This window comes from Bos indicus x Bos taurus, chromosome 1, assembly GCF_003369695.1.
Source record: "Bos indicus x Bos taurus breed Angus x Brahman F1 hybrid chromosome 1, Bos_hybrid_MaternalHap_v2.0, whole genome shotgun sequence".
Taxonomy (NCBI): domain Eukaryota; kingdom Metazoa; phylum Chordata; class Mammalia; order Artiodactyla; family Bovidae; genus Bos; species Bos indicus x Bos taurus.
Window position 1 is genome coordinate 99995527 of NC_040076.1, and position 16008 is coordinate 100011534.

The window sequence follows — 16008 nt, forward strand, 5'->3', positions numbered from 1 at the left end:
CATTTTAAGTTAGTTTTTGTGTATCATATAAGATAGGGATTCAATTTTACTTTACTGCATGTAGTTATCCGATTTTCTCATCACTATTTACTGAAAAGACTATCTTTTCCTCATTGAATATTATTGGCTACTTTGTCAAATATTAGTAAGAATTTCAGGTAATGAATTTTCTTTTCTTAGTTTCTTTGGCTGTATCTATTTAGCTGTGTCTTTAAAAAGCATATTTAATTTTAGCTGTGCTGGATCTTCACTGTTGCCTGGGTTTTTCTCTAGCTGAGGCAGGTGGGAGCTAGGGCGCGCAGGCATCCGTATTTGCAGTACATGGGCTCAGAAGTTGCAACTCCGAGCTCTAGAGCACAGTCTCAATAGTTGTAGTGCCCCGCTTAGTTGCTCCTTAGCATGTCAAATCTTCCCGGATCAGGGATTGAAGCCATGTCTCTTACGGTGGCAGGAGAATTCTTTAGCACTGAGCTACCAGGGAATCCTTGTATCTATTCTTTCTAAAAAATCAAATCTTACTCATACATTTTTGGATTTGTCACATTTGATATTCTCTGAGTGTAAGGGTTTGAGAATTCACTGTTTGCTTACTGGTTGTTTGTGTGTGTGTTTAAATAACCTACAGTTAGAATATTTTATGTTCATCTTACTTTCTAATTTTATTATGTAGTGTTATGCTGCTGCTGCTAAGTCGCTTCAGTCATGTCCAACTCTGTGCGACCCTATGGACAGCAGCCCACCAGGCTCCTCCGTCCATGGGATTCTCTAGGCAAGAATACTGGAGCGGGTTGCCATTTCCTTCTCTGATGTGGTGTTTTATATATATAAAACACCTTGGACAGCTTGAAAATTTTAACTGTGACTATAAACTTATCATCAATTTAAATATTACTCTGGTTGATTTAAAACTCATGTAGTTTGTGATTTTAACATTAACTTATTCTAAGGTATGATGACTTTTAAGCAAGGTTATTATGTTAATGCCAGACAAAAGATATTGGAAACTACAGGTATTTAATCTTAAATACGATATATGCAATTTATTATGATAAATTATGCACATTTTCTCCTTGTCTTTGTATGTTTTATTGAATATATTGGCATAGGAATTTGGAATCAATTTTTATTGAAATTATATGCTAATACCCATTTGTTCTCTTTAGTTAGAGATTTAATTTCAAAGGAAAATTATATGTATTCAAATTCAAAACTTTTACTGAATAGTTTGAAATCCTGGATTATCTTGGGTAGTGAAGGACAAAATATGTCCACTCTCAATAATTACAGGCAATTCATAAATGCACATCCTTTTATACAAGTCCATGTAGGTATATATTGGAAATCTCTGAATATTTCATTTCTTATATAGCTATTTTAATGAAGGAAAAGTGAAATACCATGCAAAAACACTTATTTATGCAAAATACATTATAATGTTTTAAATTAAAAGGTAAAGCAGATTTGTTAGTTGAAAGTCAAGCTGATTCCGTGTGATCCATTTCCTTTGACAGTTTCTGTAGATAAAAGAGAGCATAAATTGTGGGTTAAATTTACCTAAACTCTCCAATTGGGTAAAGGGTATGATCAGATCAGATCAGTCGCTCAGTCGTGTCCGACTCTTTGCGACCCCATGAACTGCAGCACACCAGGCCTCCCTGTCCATCACCAACTCCCGGAGTTCACTCAAAATCACGTCCATCAAGTCAGTGATGCCATCCAACCATCTCATCCTCTGTCGTCTCCTTCTCCTCCTGCCCCCAATCCCTCCCAGCATCAGACTCTTTTCCAATGAGTCAACTCTTCACATGAGGTGGCCAAAATACTAGAGTTTCAGCTTTAGTATCATTCCTTCCAAAGAAATCCCAGGGCTGATCTCTTTCAGAATGGACTGGTTGGATCTCCTTGCAGTCCAACGGACTCTCAAGAGTCTTCTCCAACACCACAGTTCAAAAGCATCGATTCTTCGGCGCTCAGCCTTCTTCACAGTCCAACTCTCACATCCATACATGACCACAGGAAAAACCATAGGCTTGACTAGACGAACCTTTGTTGGCAAAGTAATGTGTCTGCTTTTGAATATGCTATCTAGGTTGGTCATAACTTTCCTTCCAAGGAGTAAGCATCTTTTAATTTCATGGCTGCAGTCACCATCTGTAGGTATGATAGGACCAAAAATTTAGAGAATGTCCAGATAGGGTTATAAGTATTATTGCGAAAATTAAAAATTATGATAAGGAGAACTCAGGCACACCTGATATTCCTGGATTTCACCTGTACTTTCAATTTGGAATTATAGGGAGAATAATTTTTCAAACACTGCACTCTGCTGCATAGATGTGAAGGGGCACATTTTGATGAACTAAAATACATTTTTTAAATAAGATGATAACAGGAAGTTTAAAGGATAGAGAAAACTGAAAGAAAGAAAAAAGATAACCCAAGCAATGTGCATTCCATAGAATGTACACACTCATGAAGGTGGATAAGCAACAAAATTTTCATCAGAGAGCAGTAGTAATTTTTTACTAATTCTATCAAGTTATGCCATTTTATGTTTAATTATAATACATTGATACGTTGAATTTGAGAACAGTTGTATTCCAGCAAAGAGAGGCAATTCATGAAAAATTTCCATTATGTACTGAAAAAAGCTTTAAAAAATGTTTAAGCTTGTAGGAGCAAACTGAATCTGAATCTTGGCTATAGAAATCTTAACTACTCTGAGTTTAGCTATGTCACATGGAGATATCTTTTTTATTTTTACAGGAGAATTTAAAGCTCTTCCTCAATATCAGAGAAAGATAGATCTGAATTTGAATCTTTGTTTTCAAACTTAGTAAGTGTGGCCTTGGTGAAAATGATATCTATGAATCTCAGTTTTTTCATTAGTAAACTGCAATTAAAAATATCAGTGTAATGGGATTGAGAGATTAGAGATAATTTTAGGTAAATTTTGGTGATTTGCTTTATCTCTGCTTTTCAGGTGCCTTTTCTATATTATTTGTATATAATATGATTATATGCAGAAGAAAACTCTAGAAAAAGAAAGCTCAACATTTATTACTTCCCCTACAATATTTATAACATGTATGATAGCCACTTGTGAGTAGTATTGCTTCTCTAATAAGGTTCTCAATAAGAATTAAGTCTTCATGCAAAGCACTATCTTAACAAATTAATTTCTTTTCTGAGCATCTGTAATGATACTGGTTGTATAAAGGTCTTAAGAGACTGAAAAAATAATCAGTTATTTTATCATTTTGATTCAGAGAAGAAACATCATCCAGGAAAAGCATTGTAATATGTATTGATTTTAATTAACTCAGCAGTTCCCCAAAATGCCACAAAATGTATCTTGTGAAAGTCACCAGACTAGAGGCATCTCTTTGGTCCCCAATATAGTTCTGTGACTTTAACTGCACTACTCAAGTAGGTGAGGGAGAAAGTAGTTTGAAATGTATATTTTATTAAAAGCACCTGGTAGGATATTCTCAAGATCATGCACAATCCATAGAATTTACACTGAAAATGATGAAATATGCCTTTAATATAAAATTTTAAAAATATGTTTAAAGAAATTAGTTATGTAAATTATGCATAAATTGGGGGCTTCCCAGGTGGCGCTAGTGGTAAAGAACCTGCCTGCCAAAGGAGGAGACCTAAGAGATGTGAGTTTGATTCCTGAGTTGAGAAGATCTCTTGGAGGAAGAAATGGCAACCCACACCAGTATTCTTGTCTGGAGAATCCCAAGGACCAAAGAGCCTGGCGGCTACAGTCCACAGGATCACAAAAAGGCAGACATGACTAAAGCGACTCAGCACACAAGTACTATGCGTAATTTACATAACTGACATGTACAATGCAATGTTATGTAGTCTTTGAAAAATGAGGCTGATCTGCAAGCACTGATTTGAAAAATTTCCATTATGTACTGAAAAAAAATGGAGGCGGGTATCAAAAGTGTATTTGGATTGTTATACCTCATAATCCAACAAACAAAATAGGACCTGGAAAGTAGGAATCATGAGCCTAGAAATCAGGATTGGGGTGAAGAATATCTTTTTACTATACAGTCTTTTGTGCTGTTTGAATAATTTTTACTATGTGCTTCCTTAGTTAAAATTTTAAATAAAGTGAAATAATCCAAACATTAAAAGATAAAATGCTTGGCATGAATCCTCAAACCAAAGCATGATAATATAATTCTTGTTTAATTGGGTGGACTTAAAATAAGTCCAAATTTTCAATGTAGATGACTACTGCCTTTGGAATATCCTCAAAAATCTGGACACATTGGGTTAATTGCAGCACTATTTACAATAGCTGGGCATGGAAGCAACCTAAATGTTCATCAACAGATGAATGGATAAAGAAGATGTTGTATATACATACAATGGAAAATTACTCAACTATAAAAAGGAACGCATTTGATTCCGTTCTGATAAGGTGGGTGGAGCTAGAGCTTATTATACAGAGTGGAGTAAGTCAGAAAGAGAAAAACAAATGTAATTTAAAGCATATATATGGAATCTAGAAAGACGGTAGTGATGAACCCACTTGTAGAGCAGCAACAGAGATACAGATGTAAAGAACAGATTTGTTGGCACAGTGGGGAAGAGAGAGGGTGGGACAAATTGAGAAAGTAGCATTGAAACACATATATTACCATATGTAAAATAGATAGCCAGTGGGAATTTGCTGTATGATGTAGGGAACCCAAATTCTGTGTTCTGTGACAACCTGAGGGGTGGGATGGAGTAGGAGTTGGCAGGGAGAATCAAGAGGGAGGGGACATAGGTATACCTATGACTGATTCATGTAGATGTATGGCAGAAATCAACACAATATTGTAAAGTAATTATCATCCAATTAAAAATAAAGTATTTTTTTTTTAAAGAGACAATAAAAACATTCTGGATACAAAATAATATATGAAGAAAGAGTCTTATATTTACTAGCTGAGACAGTCCTGATATTTTAATTTTTCTTAGTTTTAAAATAGGCTAAAGAAAATGTGTCCAAGAGTTAGAAAAGAAACAAAATTTCAATGTTTTTACTACAGCAGTGTAACAAGCCTCAATCATGAATTAAAGGAAAGAAAAAAAACTTTTCATGTTAAATAAGCCTAGAAATAATATGTTCATGGAAAAATATTCAGTAAGTGATTATTATAGCCTCAGAGTATGATATGAGCTGTAAGGTGAATGAAGAACGTTAATGAATATTTGAAAAACTCCTTAACTCTTAATTACATAATTTTCCAGTTGAGACAACTTGCTGTTATCTCCTATAGAGTTAAGATTCCCCTCTGCAGCATACTTGATATTTATCATTAAGTGGGTTTAATTAAATTAACAGCAACCAGCATATATTTATTTCATGCCTCATACAACTTTCAAATACTAAATCATACATGTATTTTGTAAAATTAACTGCTAAATTAATTTTGACCTCAAATTTTAAAAAATGGTTTAGTAGAGATTGAAAGTTTCACTTATAAATTCCAATTAGTAAGACAACTTCAATTATTACCACTTTTACTCTAAAACTTATTTTTTTTAAATCAAAAGTTCTTTAGCATCACTATGCTAACATCAGAGTCATAGATTCTTTGAGAGATTTTTTCCCTAAAATTCGTATCTGCCAGCTCTCATAAAATTGCCTTTTGTTTTTTCCTTCAAGAAGCCACATTATATGAGTGTCTTTTTTGATGTATTTTTTTTAGTTTAGTATTGGTATTTTTGACCTTTTAGTATTGATGTGTTTATAACTTTCTCTTTTATGATTATTCCCCTTCCCCATATTACCACCTATATGAAATATTACCTTTCATCCTAGGTCCCCTGGAAAACAACTCCCACTGTTTTTTCTTGTTTTGTTTCTAAGTTAGAAGTGACTATCCCAGCCCCAACATGTTCTTTGTTTATGCTTTGTTAGTGACAATCAACACAGTCTGTATTGTCTTCCTCACTAATGATTTGTTTCTTCTAGAAAACTTTCCAAAAAACAAAATATTCAACGCATTAAACTTTTCTCTGAACTTTTTGACATGATCTATCTATATAATATATATTTTATACATAAGTATTATTTAGAATATATAATGTATATAGTACATATATAATATATATATGAATACTCATACATAATTGCTAATCAAAGTTGGCTTTGTGGTATAAATCAGTCGCCTGATTTTTCATACATATTCCTCAATGTATAAAACGTGGCACCCTGACAAAATGTAAACTTTTAGTCAGATGGATCTATAAAGTTTCCAAGTGAGATAAAATAAAACAATTATTTAGCCAAACTCTGTGGCATGATAGGGAAAAACAGTAACAAACCCTAATGCTTAAATTCCAAGTTTTTAAGCTTAGTTTCATTCACTTCTCTGACTTTTTATTCATGTTTTGAAACTGTTGCATTCTGTCTACTTCATTGTCCACTCTTTCAATTTGATTTTTTTTTCACAGCTACAGAACTGGGGCTGCAGTCTCTGCATCTTCATTATGCTCTATTTGAATGTATGTTTTCTTTTTATTCCATGTGACAAATTTTAGCAAGGCCACTTGCTTTCACTTAGAACTCTCTGCAGTTGTGGTCTGTGGAGATTCAGATAAATCTCCACTGGCATCCATAAACTAGGGAACAGATTATGGAGGGTTGGAACTGAAATGGAGTCTGAGACTGTGTTAGTTATAGGAAAATATTGAAGCTGTATGTTGTATTTTCTGTGTGTGTGATTTAATAATCGGTTAGTATTTTAAAGGAACTCAAGTGCTTTTATCTTTATTCTTACACATTATAATGCCTATCCACTGCCTTTAAAAATGAACAAAATTTCGGTGTGTATAATATTCTCAGTTCAACTTCCTTCCTTGATAATTTTGTCAATATTTCTATATTTTGCTCTGATGCTTTTTTTTTTAATTTTTATTTCTAACGCATATATATGGAATTTAGAAAGAAAAATTAAAAGACACTTGCTCTTTGAAAGGAAGTTATGTCCAACCTAGATAGCATATTCAAAAGCAGAGACGTTACTTTGCCAACAAATGTTCGGCTAGTCAAGGCTATGGTTTTTCCTGTGGTCATGTATGGATGTGAGAGTTGGACTGTGAAGAAGGCTGAGCGCTGAAGAATTGATGCTTTTGAACTGTGGTGTTGGAGAAGACTCTTAAGAGTTCCTTGGACTGCAAGGAGATCCAACCAGTCCATTTTGAAGGAGATCAGCCCTGGGATTTCTTTGGAAGGAATGGTGCTAAAGCTGAAACTCCAGTAGTTTGGCCACCTCATGCAAAGAGTTGACTCACTGGAAAAGACTCTGATGCTGGGAGGGATTGGGGGCAGGAGGAGAAGGGGACGACAGAGGATGAGATGGCTGGATGGCATCACTGACTCGATGGACGTAAGTCTCAGTGAACTCCGGGAGTTGGTGATGGACAGGGAGGCCTGGTGTGCTGCGATTCATGGGGTCTCAAAGAGTCAGACACGACTGAGCGACTGATCTGATCTGGTCTGAGACAGAGTCCTCATAACAACTATTTCAACTATGCTCTTACTCTGAGCTTCCCTCGTGGCTCAGATGGTAAAGAATCTGCCTGCAGTGCAAGAGACCTGGGTTCAAACTCTGGGTCAGGAAGATCCCCTGGAGAAGGAAATGGCAAATCCACTCCAGTATTCTTGCCTGGAAAGTCCCATGGACAGAGGAGCTTGGAGGGCTACAGTCCATGAGTTTCAAAGAGTCAGAAACGACTGAGCAGCTAACACTTTCAAAAAACTTTCATGCTCTTACTTTATCTGAATGGCTTATTCAGAGAATTTGATGAAACTATAGTTTGAAACTGTTCGAGTGTTAGGTTTCCTTCAGGAGTTGAAATAGATCAAATAAAGGAATGTTTAATATGTGTCTTGCTCTACCAGAGCTAATTTGTACAGCACCGTGTGCAAATTTGTTTACATCATATTATCTTGGTGCAATGCAGTTTATATATTGACTATTTTTAAAGCAAAAATTCTCATTTGAAAGATTTTTTTTAAGTAGGCCTGTTTTTAGAGACATTTTAGGTTCACAGCAAAATCAAGAGAAAGGTACAGAGATTTCTCATATGCTCTCAGCTCTCATCTACACATAACCTCCCCTGTTATCAAAATCTCCTACCAGAGTGCTATATTTTGATAAGTTTTGAATCTACATTATTCAGCTTTATCATCCATAGTTTACTTTAGGATTCAATACTGGTGTTGTACATTCTATGGATTTTGGTAAATTTATAATGATATGTAATATAATGATATGGTGGGCTATAAAATTACATGGGGGACAATTACAGTATTAAATAGGGTGGTTTTACTTCTCTTAATAACCTCTGTATTCCACTTGCTCATCGTTCCCTCAGCTCTAATTCCTGGAACTACCAATCTTTCTACTGTGCCATAGTTTTGCCTTTTTCAGAATGGCTGTGTTCTTGATACAGTGCAGTATGTAGCCTTTTCAGATTGTCTTCTCTCACTTAGTAACATGCATTTTAGTTTCCTCTATGTATTTCCATGTCTCAACAGCTTATTTATTTTTAGCACCAAAAAGTTTGTTGTTTAATTGTTTAATTATAACATTGTTTAATTATAACAATGATTATCTCTTCATCCACTGAAAACCATCTTGATTGCTTCCAGATTTTGCAAATTATGAATAAAGCTGCTATAAATACTTGTGTATGGGTTTTCTGTGGATAAACATTTCCAAATAGGGAAAGGAGTAGGTCAAGGCTATATTTTGTCACCCTTCTTATTTAACTTCTATGCGGAGTACATCATGTGAAACGCCAGGCTGGATAAAGCACAAGCTGGAATCAAGATTGCCAGGAGAAATATCAATAACCTCAGATAGGCATTGACACCACCCTCATGGCAGAAAGTGAAGAAAAACTAAACAGCCTCTTGATGAAAGTGAAAGAGGAGATTGAAAAAGTTGGCTTAAAGCTCAACGTTCAGAAAACTAAGATCATGACATCTGGTCCCATCACTTCATGACAAATAGATTGGGAAATAGTGGCAGACTTCATTTTTTGGGGCACCAAAATCACTGCAGATGGTGACTGCAGCCATGAAATCAAAAGAAACTTTCCTTGGAAGAAAAGTTATTACCAACCTAGACAGCATATTAAAAGCAGAGACATTACTTTGCCAATAAAGGTCCATCTAGTCAAGGCAATGCTTTTTCCAGTAGTCATGTATGGATGTGAGAGTTGGACTATAAAGAGAGCTGAGCGCTGAAGAATTGATGCTTTTGAACTGTGGTGTTGGAGAAGACTCTTGAGAGTCCCTTGGACTGCAAGGAGATCAAACCTATCAATCCTAAAGGAAGTCAGTCCTGAATATTCATGGGAAGGACTGATGTTGAAGCTGAAACTCCAATACGTTGGTGACCTGATGCGAACAACTGACTCACTTGAAAAGACCCTGATGCTGGGAAAGATTGAAGGCAAGAGAAGAAGGGGACAACAGAGGATGAGATGGTTGGATGGCATCACAGACTCAATGGACATGAGTCTGAGTAAACTCCAGGCATTGGTGATGGACAGAGAGGCCTAGCATACTGCAGTCCATGGGGTCGCAAAGAGTAGGACACAATTGAGCAACTGAACTGAACTGAACTGAAATATTTCCAACTCCTTTGGGAAAATACCACATAGTGCATTGTGGATTGTGTGTTCAGAGTATTTTAGGTTTGTACGAAACTGCCAAACTCTTTTCCAACATGGTTATACCATTTTGCATTCCCATCAGCAATAAATGCCTGTCTCTCATCCTCAACAGAATTTGTTTTGGTCACTGTTCTGGATTTTGGTCATTCTAATAGCTGTGAGAGGAGAAAAGGAAAGACATAGGCATCTGAATGCGGAGTTCCAAAGAATAGCAAGGAGAGATAAGAAAGCCTTCCTCAGTGATCAATGCAAAGAAATAGAGGAAAACAATAGAATGGGAAAGACTAGAGATCTCTTCGATAAAATTAGAGATACCAAGGGAACATTTCATGCAAAGATGGGCTCGACAAAGGACAGAAATCACAGGGACATAACAGAAGCAGAAGATATTAAGAAGAGGTGGCGAGAATACACAGAAGAACTGTACAAAAATGATCTTCATGACCAAGATAATCATGATGGTGTGATCACTCACCTAGAGCCACACATCCTTGAATGTGAAATCAAATGGGCCTTAGAAAGCATCACTATGAACAAAGCTAGTGGACGTGATGGAATTCCAATTGAGCTATATCAAATCCTGAAAGATGATGCTGTGAAAGTGGTGTATTCAATATGCTAGCAAGTTGGAAAACAGCAGTGGCCACAGGACTGGAAAAGGTCAGTTTTCATTCCAATCCCAAAGAAAGGCAATGCCAAAGAATGCTCAAACTACCACACAATTGCACTCATCTCACACGCTAGTAAAGTAATGCTCAAAATTCTCCAAGCCAGGCTTCAGCAATATGTGAACCGTGAACTTCCAGATGTTCAAGCTGGTTTTAGAAAAGGCAGAGGAACCAGAGATCAAAGTGCCAACATCCACTGGATCATGGAAAAAGCAAGAGTGTTCCAGAAAACCATCTATTTCTGCTTCATTGACCATGCCAAAACCTTTGACTGTGTGGATCACAATAAACTGTGGAAAATTCTGAAAGATATGGGAATACCAGACCACCTGACCTGCCTCTGGAGAAACGTATATGCAGGTCAGGAAGCAACAGTTAGAACTAGACATGGAACAACAGACTGGTTCCAAATAGGAAAAGGAGTACGTCAAGTTTGTATATTGTCACCCTGCTTATTTAACTTATATGCAGAGTACATATGAGAAACACTGGGCTGGAAGAAGCACAAGCTAGAATCAAGATTGCCAGGAGAAATACCAATCACCTCAGATATGCAGATGACACCACCCTTATGGCAGAAAGTGAAAAGAAACTAAAAAGCCTCTTGATGACGGTGAAAGAGGAGATTGAAAAAGTTGGCTTAAAGCTCAGCATTCAGAAATCTAAGATCATGGCATCTGGTCCCATCACTTCATGGCAAATAGATGGGGAAATAGTGGAAACAGTGGCTGACTTTAATTTTTTGGTCTCCAAAATTACTGCAGATGATGATTGCAGTCATGAAATTAAAAGACGTTTACTACTTGGAAGGAAAGTTATGACCAACCTAGATAGCATATTCAAAAGCAGAGACATTACTTTGCCAACAAAGGTCTGTCTAGTCAAGGCTATGGTTTTTCCAGTGGTCATGAATGGATGTGAGTGTTGGACTGTGAAGAAAGCTGAGTGCCGAAGAATTGATGCTTTTGAACTGTGGTGTTGGAGAAGACTCTTGAGAGTCCCTTGGACTGCAAGGAGATCCAACCAGTCCATTCTAAAGCAGATCAGTCCTGGGTGTTCATTGGAAGGAATGATGCTAAAACTGAAACTCCAGTACTTTGGCCTCCTCATGTGAAGAGTTGACTCATTGGAAAAGACTCTGATGCTGGGAGGGATTGGTGGCAGAAGGAGAAGGGGAAGACAGAGGATGAGATGGCTGGATGGCATCACTGACTCGATGCACCTGAGTTTGAATGCACTCTGGGAGTTGGTGATGGACAGGGAGGCCTGGCGTGCTGCGATTCACAAGGTCGCTAATAGTCAGACACGACTGAATGACTGAACTGAACTGAATAGCTGTGTAATGGGGGAGCCTGGTGGGCTGCCATCTATGGGGTCGCACAGAGTCGGACATGACTGAAGCGACTTACAGCAGCAGCAGCAGTATCTGATTGTTTTAATTTGCATTTTCTAGTAACATATGGAGCATCTTTTCATGTTTTATTTAGTTGCTAAGTCATGTCCAACTCTTTTGTCACCCTGTGGACTGTAGCCTGCCAGGCTTCTCTATCCAAGGGATTCTCCAGGCAAGAATTCTGGAGTGGGTTGCCATTTGTTTCTATCTGGGATATTCCTGACTCAAGGATCGAACCTACATCCCCTGCATTGGCACTCAGATTCTTTACTACTGAGCTATCTTCTTATTTGATATCTGTTCATCTTCTTTAGTGAACTATCTGTTAATGTCTTTGGTCTATTTTGTAATCAGGTTGTGTGTTTCCTTATTGTTAAATTTCAAAGTTCTTGAATTTTTTGGATGAAGGGTGCTTTGAAAAAGAAATGAAAATTATTCTCTGGTTATATTAAACCTCTTCTCATTCACTATAAGACAACAACTACTATTTTATTGGTATTTAGTCATACAGATAACAGAAAAATAAAATAAAGGTCAGTTAAATTTGTCAAATTATTAATTCACTAACTTTACATGTCTAAGTACAAAAGATTGGAGACATTGAAGGCATGTGAAATCTAGATTCATGTGAGGTTAATTGTAAATAAACAGATTAGTGTTATTGAATTCTATGACATTTGTTAAAAAGATAAAAAGAAACTCTTATAGACTCAGTGTCAGCAGATACAGGGCATTAAAAAGATAAACATTTATTTGTATTATGCATTAAAAGTACATATAAATTGTATTCAAAAGCATAACTTAAACATATTACCACTCTAGGTGTTTGTGTTAAAGATTTATCCATAGAGTCTACATTATCTATGTGTCTATTCAGACTTTGATCTTCTTATTATCACTGTCAGAATATTAATTGATAAATTTCACTATACTCCATGGAACCATTAAAAGCTTTCCTGAAATTAGAATATAATCACATTTCTTTTAAGAAACGATGGCATTTGTCTTTATAAAAAATTCATCTTTTTACCAAGATTTAACTAGATTTAACTTTTTGTCTCTTATGTAGTCATAGATTTGAGGGGTCAGAAACACTCATACCAGTTGACAATGAGTAATTACCTAACTATTTGTGTGTGTTTTTATTTTATGCATCCCATAACATGAGGATCCCAATTTTTGCCTTCTGAAATGTGTCTGCATAAAAATTAATTAATTTTGCATTAGTAGTTGGAGCGTCTAAAATTATATTTCTAGGTATTTATCCAAGGTAAATGAAAATATGTGTTTATACAAAGACATATGTGAAGTCGTTTATATGAGATCTGCATAAAGTAGATAAAAGCTGGAAACAACCCAAATGTCCACCAGGAGGTGACTAATTAAATTGTGAGGTAGTTGACTCGATGGACGTGAGTCTGAGTGAACTCCAGGAGTTGGTGATGGACAGGGAGGCCTGGCGTGCTGCGATTCATGGAGTCGCAGAGTCGGACATGACTGAGCGACTGAACTGAACTGAACTGAGTCTTAAGATGGAATGAAATAGAGTAGAACTTTGAACAACACAAGTTTAAACTGCACAGGTCCAACTATGAGTGATTTTTTCTCAGCAAATACGTAATACAGTACTACATGATAGTTGAATCGTTCATGCAGAATGGTGGATAGGTAGGGCTGAGGGCTGACTCTAAAGTTATAGGTATATTTCTGATTTCTTGAGGTGCCCCTTACCTTTGATTGTTTAAGGGTCAATTGTACTATTCATCAGTAAAAGTAACAAGCTACTAAATACACCTAAAATGTGGATGCATCTCAAGATTTCAGAGAAAAAGTCATACACCCAACACTGAATAATTCCATATCATTCAAAGACTGGATCATCACATTGCTTGTTTGAAACTCTTTTTAAGACAAATTTAATATAAATTAAGGGAAATAGATCATTTGTTCCCTAGGTTCTAGGTGTGAGAGAATGAGCCATAAGGGAAACTTTTTGGGTGATGTAAATGTTCTGGATCTTGAATGTATTATGGTTACATGGATGTACAAATTGATTAAAACCACTGAAAAATATGATTGATATGCATGCATTTTATGTATTTAACTTTTATCTCAATAAATATGATTTTAAGACATGAGTATTTTTTATTAAATGATGCAGATATATAAAATTAGTTGTCAACATTTAAATTTTGTTTTTGTTTTTAAATTCTTCATTTTTGTGAGTGATACAATTTTTGGTTTAAGATAACACAATTTTACTCTTAAATTCAGTTCTGTATTCCATTTCTAGTGATGTTTTTGGCTTGAATTTCAACTTTTAAGTTCAGTTCAGTCGCTCAGTCGTGTCCGACTCTTTGTGACCCCATGAATCATAGCACGCCAGGCCTCCCTGTCCATCACCAACTCCCGGAGTTCACTCAAAATCACGTCCATCGAGTCAGTGATGCCATCCAGCCATCTCATCCTCTGTCATCCCCTTCTCCTCCTGCCCCCAATCCCTCCCAGCATCAGAGTCTTTTCCAATGAGTCAACTCTTCGCATGAGGTAGCCAAAGTACTGGAGTTTCAGCTTTAGCATCATTCCTTCCAAAGAAATCCCAGGGCTGATCTCCTTCAGAATGGACTGGTTGGATCTCCTTGCAATCCAAGGGACTTTCAAGAGTCTTCTCCAACACCACAGTTCAAAAGCATCAATTCTTTGGCACTCAGCCTTCTTCACAGTCCAACTCTCACATCCATACATGACCACTGGAAAAACCATAGCCTTGACTAGATGGACCTTTGTTGGCAAAGTAATGTGTCTGCTTTTGAATATGCTATCTAGGTTGGTCATAACTTTCCTTCCAAGGAGTAAGCATCTTTTAATTTCATGGCTGTAGTCTCCATCTGCAGTGATATCGGAGCCCCCCAAAATAAAGTCTGACATTGTTTCCACTGTTTCCCCATCTATTTCCCATGAAGTGATGGGACCAGATGCCATGATCTTCGTTTTCTGAATGTTGAGCTTTAAGCCAACTTTTTCACTCTCCATTTTCAATTTCATCAAGAGGCTTTTTAGTTCCTCTTCACTTTCTGCCATAAGGGTGGTGTCATCTGCATATCTGAGGTTATTGATATTTCTCCCAACAATCTTGATTTCAGCTTGTATTTCTTCCAGTCCAGCATTTCTCATGATGTACACTGCGTATAAGTTAAATAAGTAGGGTGACAGTATACAGTTTAAGTTTGGTTTATAAAATTCACCGTGTTTTGAGGTGGTTTGTAATGTAGTGAAGTCTAATAAAATCCTGACTGCACTAGTTAAAATTGCAATTTGCTCTCTGATATCCATCATTGCTTATACTGTTCTATTTTTCTTCTGTAACACTAGGGACTTTTAACAAATTGTATAATTTAGTTATTATTAAAGATTTTTATTGAGGTATAATTAATTTCAAGTGTACACATAATTGATATTTGATATATTGCTAAGTGATCACCCCAATAATTGAATTAATATCTATCATACATAGTTATAAAACCCTTTTTCTTGTGATGAAAACTTTTAATTATTGTTGATAATTTTGCTATTTATTGTTTGTCTCATCTACAAAAGTGTCAGTACTATAGCATGAATTTTTGTCTGATTTGTCTAATGATACTTGACACATAGGATCAAATAAATAAGTGAATGAGTGATAAATCTGAACTGTGATGTAGTGTTGGAATATTTAATATTTCTGGAAAGAGTATCAAAATGAGAAGTTTTGATCACATGTGAAATTGTGTCATATCACAAGTGGAAATTAAATTTTCCACATCACAGATTTTTATTTTTCCTTAAATGATTATTTCTCAGCAATTTTCCTATTTTTAGAAAAAGTTTTATTGTCAATTGTTTATTATTTTAGCTCAAATCTCATTTATTGTATTTATACATTAAAGTTGCCATGAGTTATCTCTGCAGGCCCTATGAGCTGAGAGAATATAAAATATGGAAAAGGCTCAACTATGATAATTACTACAAGGACATATTTTGTTTAATAGTTGGAAAATTGAAAAAATCTGCTCAGCTCTGGATGCCAGCATGAGCCAGTCCCTAAACCCAATTCCTGCCACCAACTTCAAACAGGAAAGTAAGGACAAGTTAGGGAAAGGCAGTTTTCAAAGGGAGGTGCCAACCTGTTCTCATAGCCTTCAATGTCAGTGGATCTCACATCTCAAAGGTAGCCTTGCAATACCTGATTCACTTTAAAGA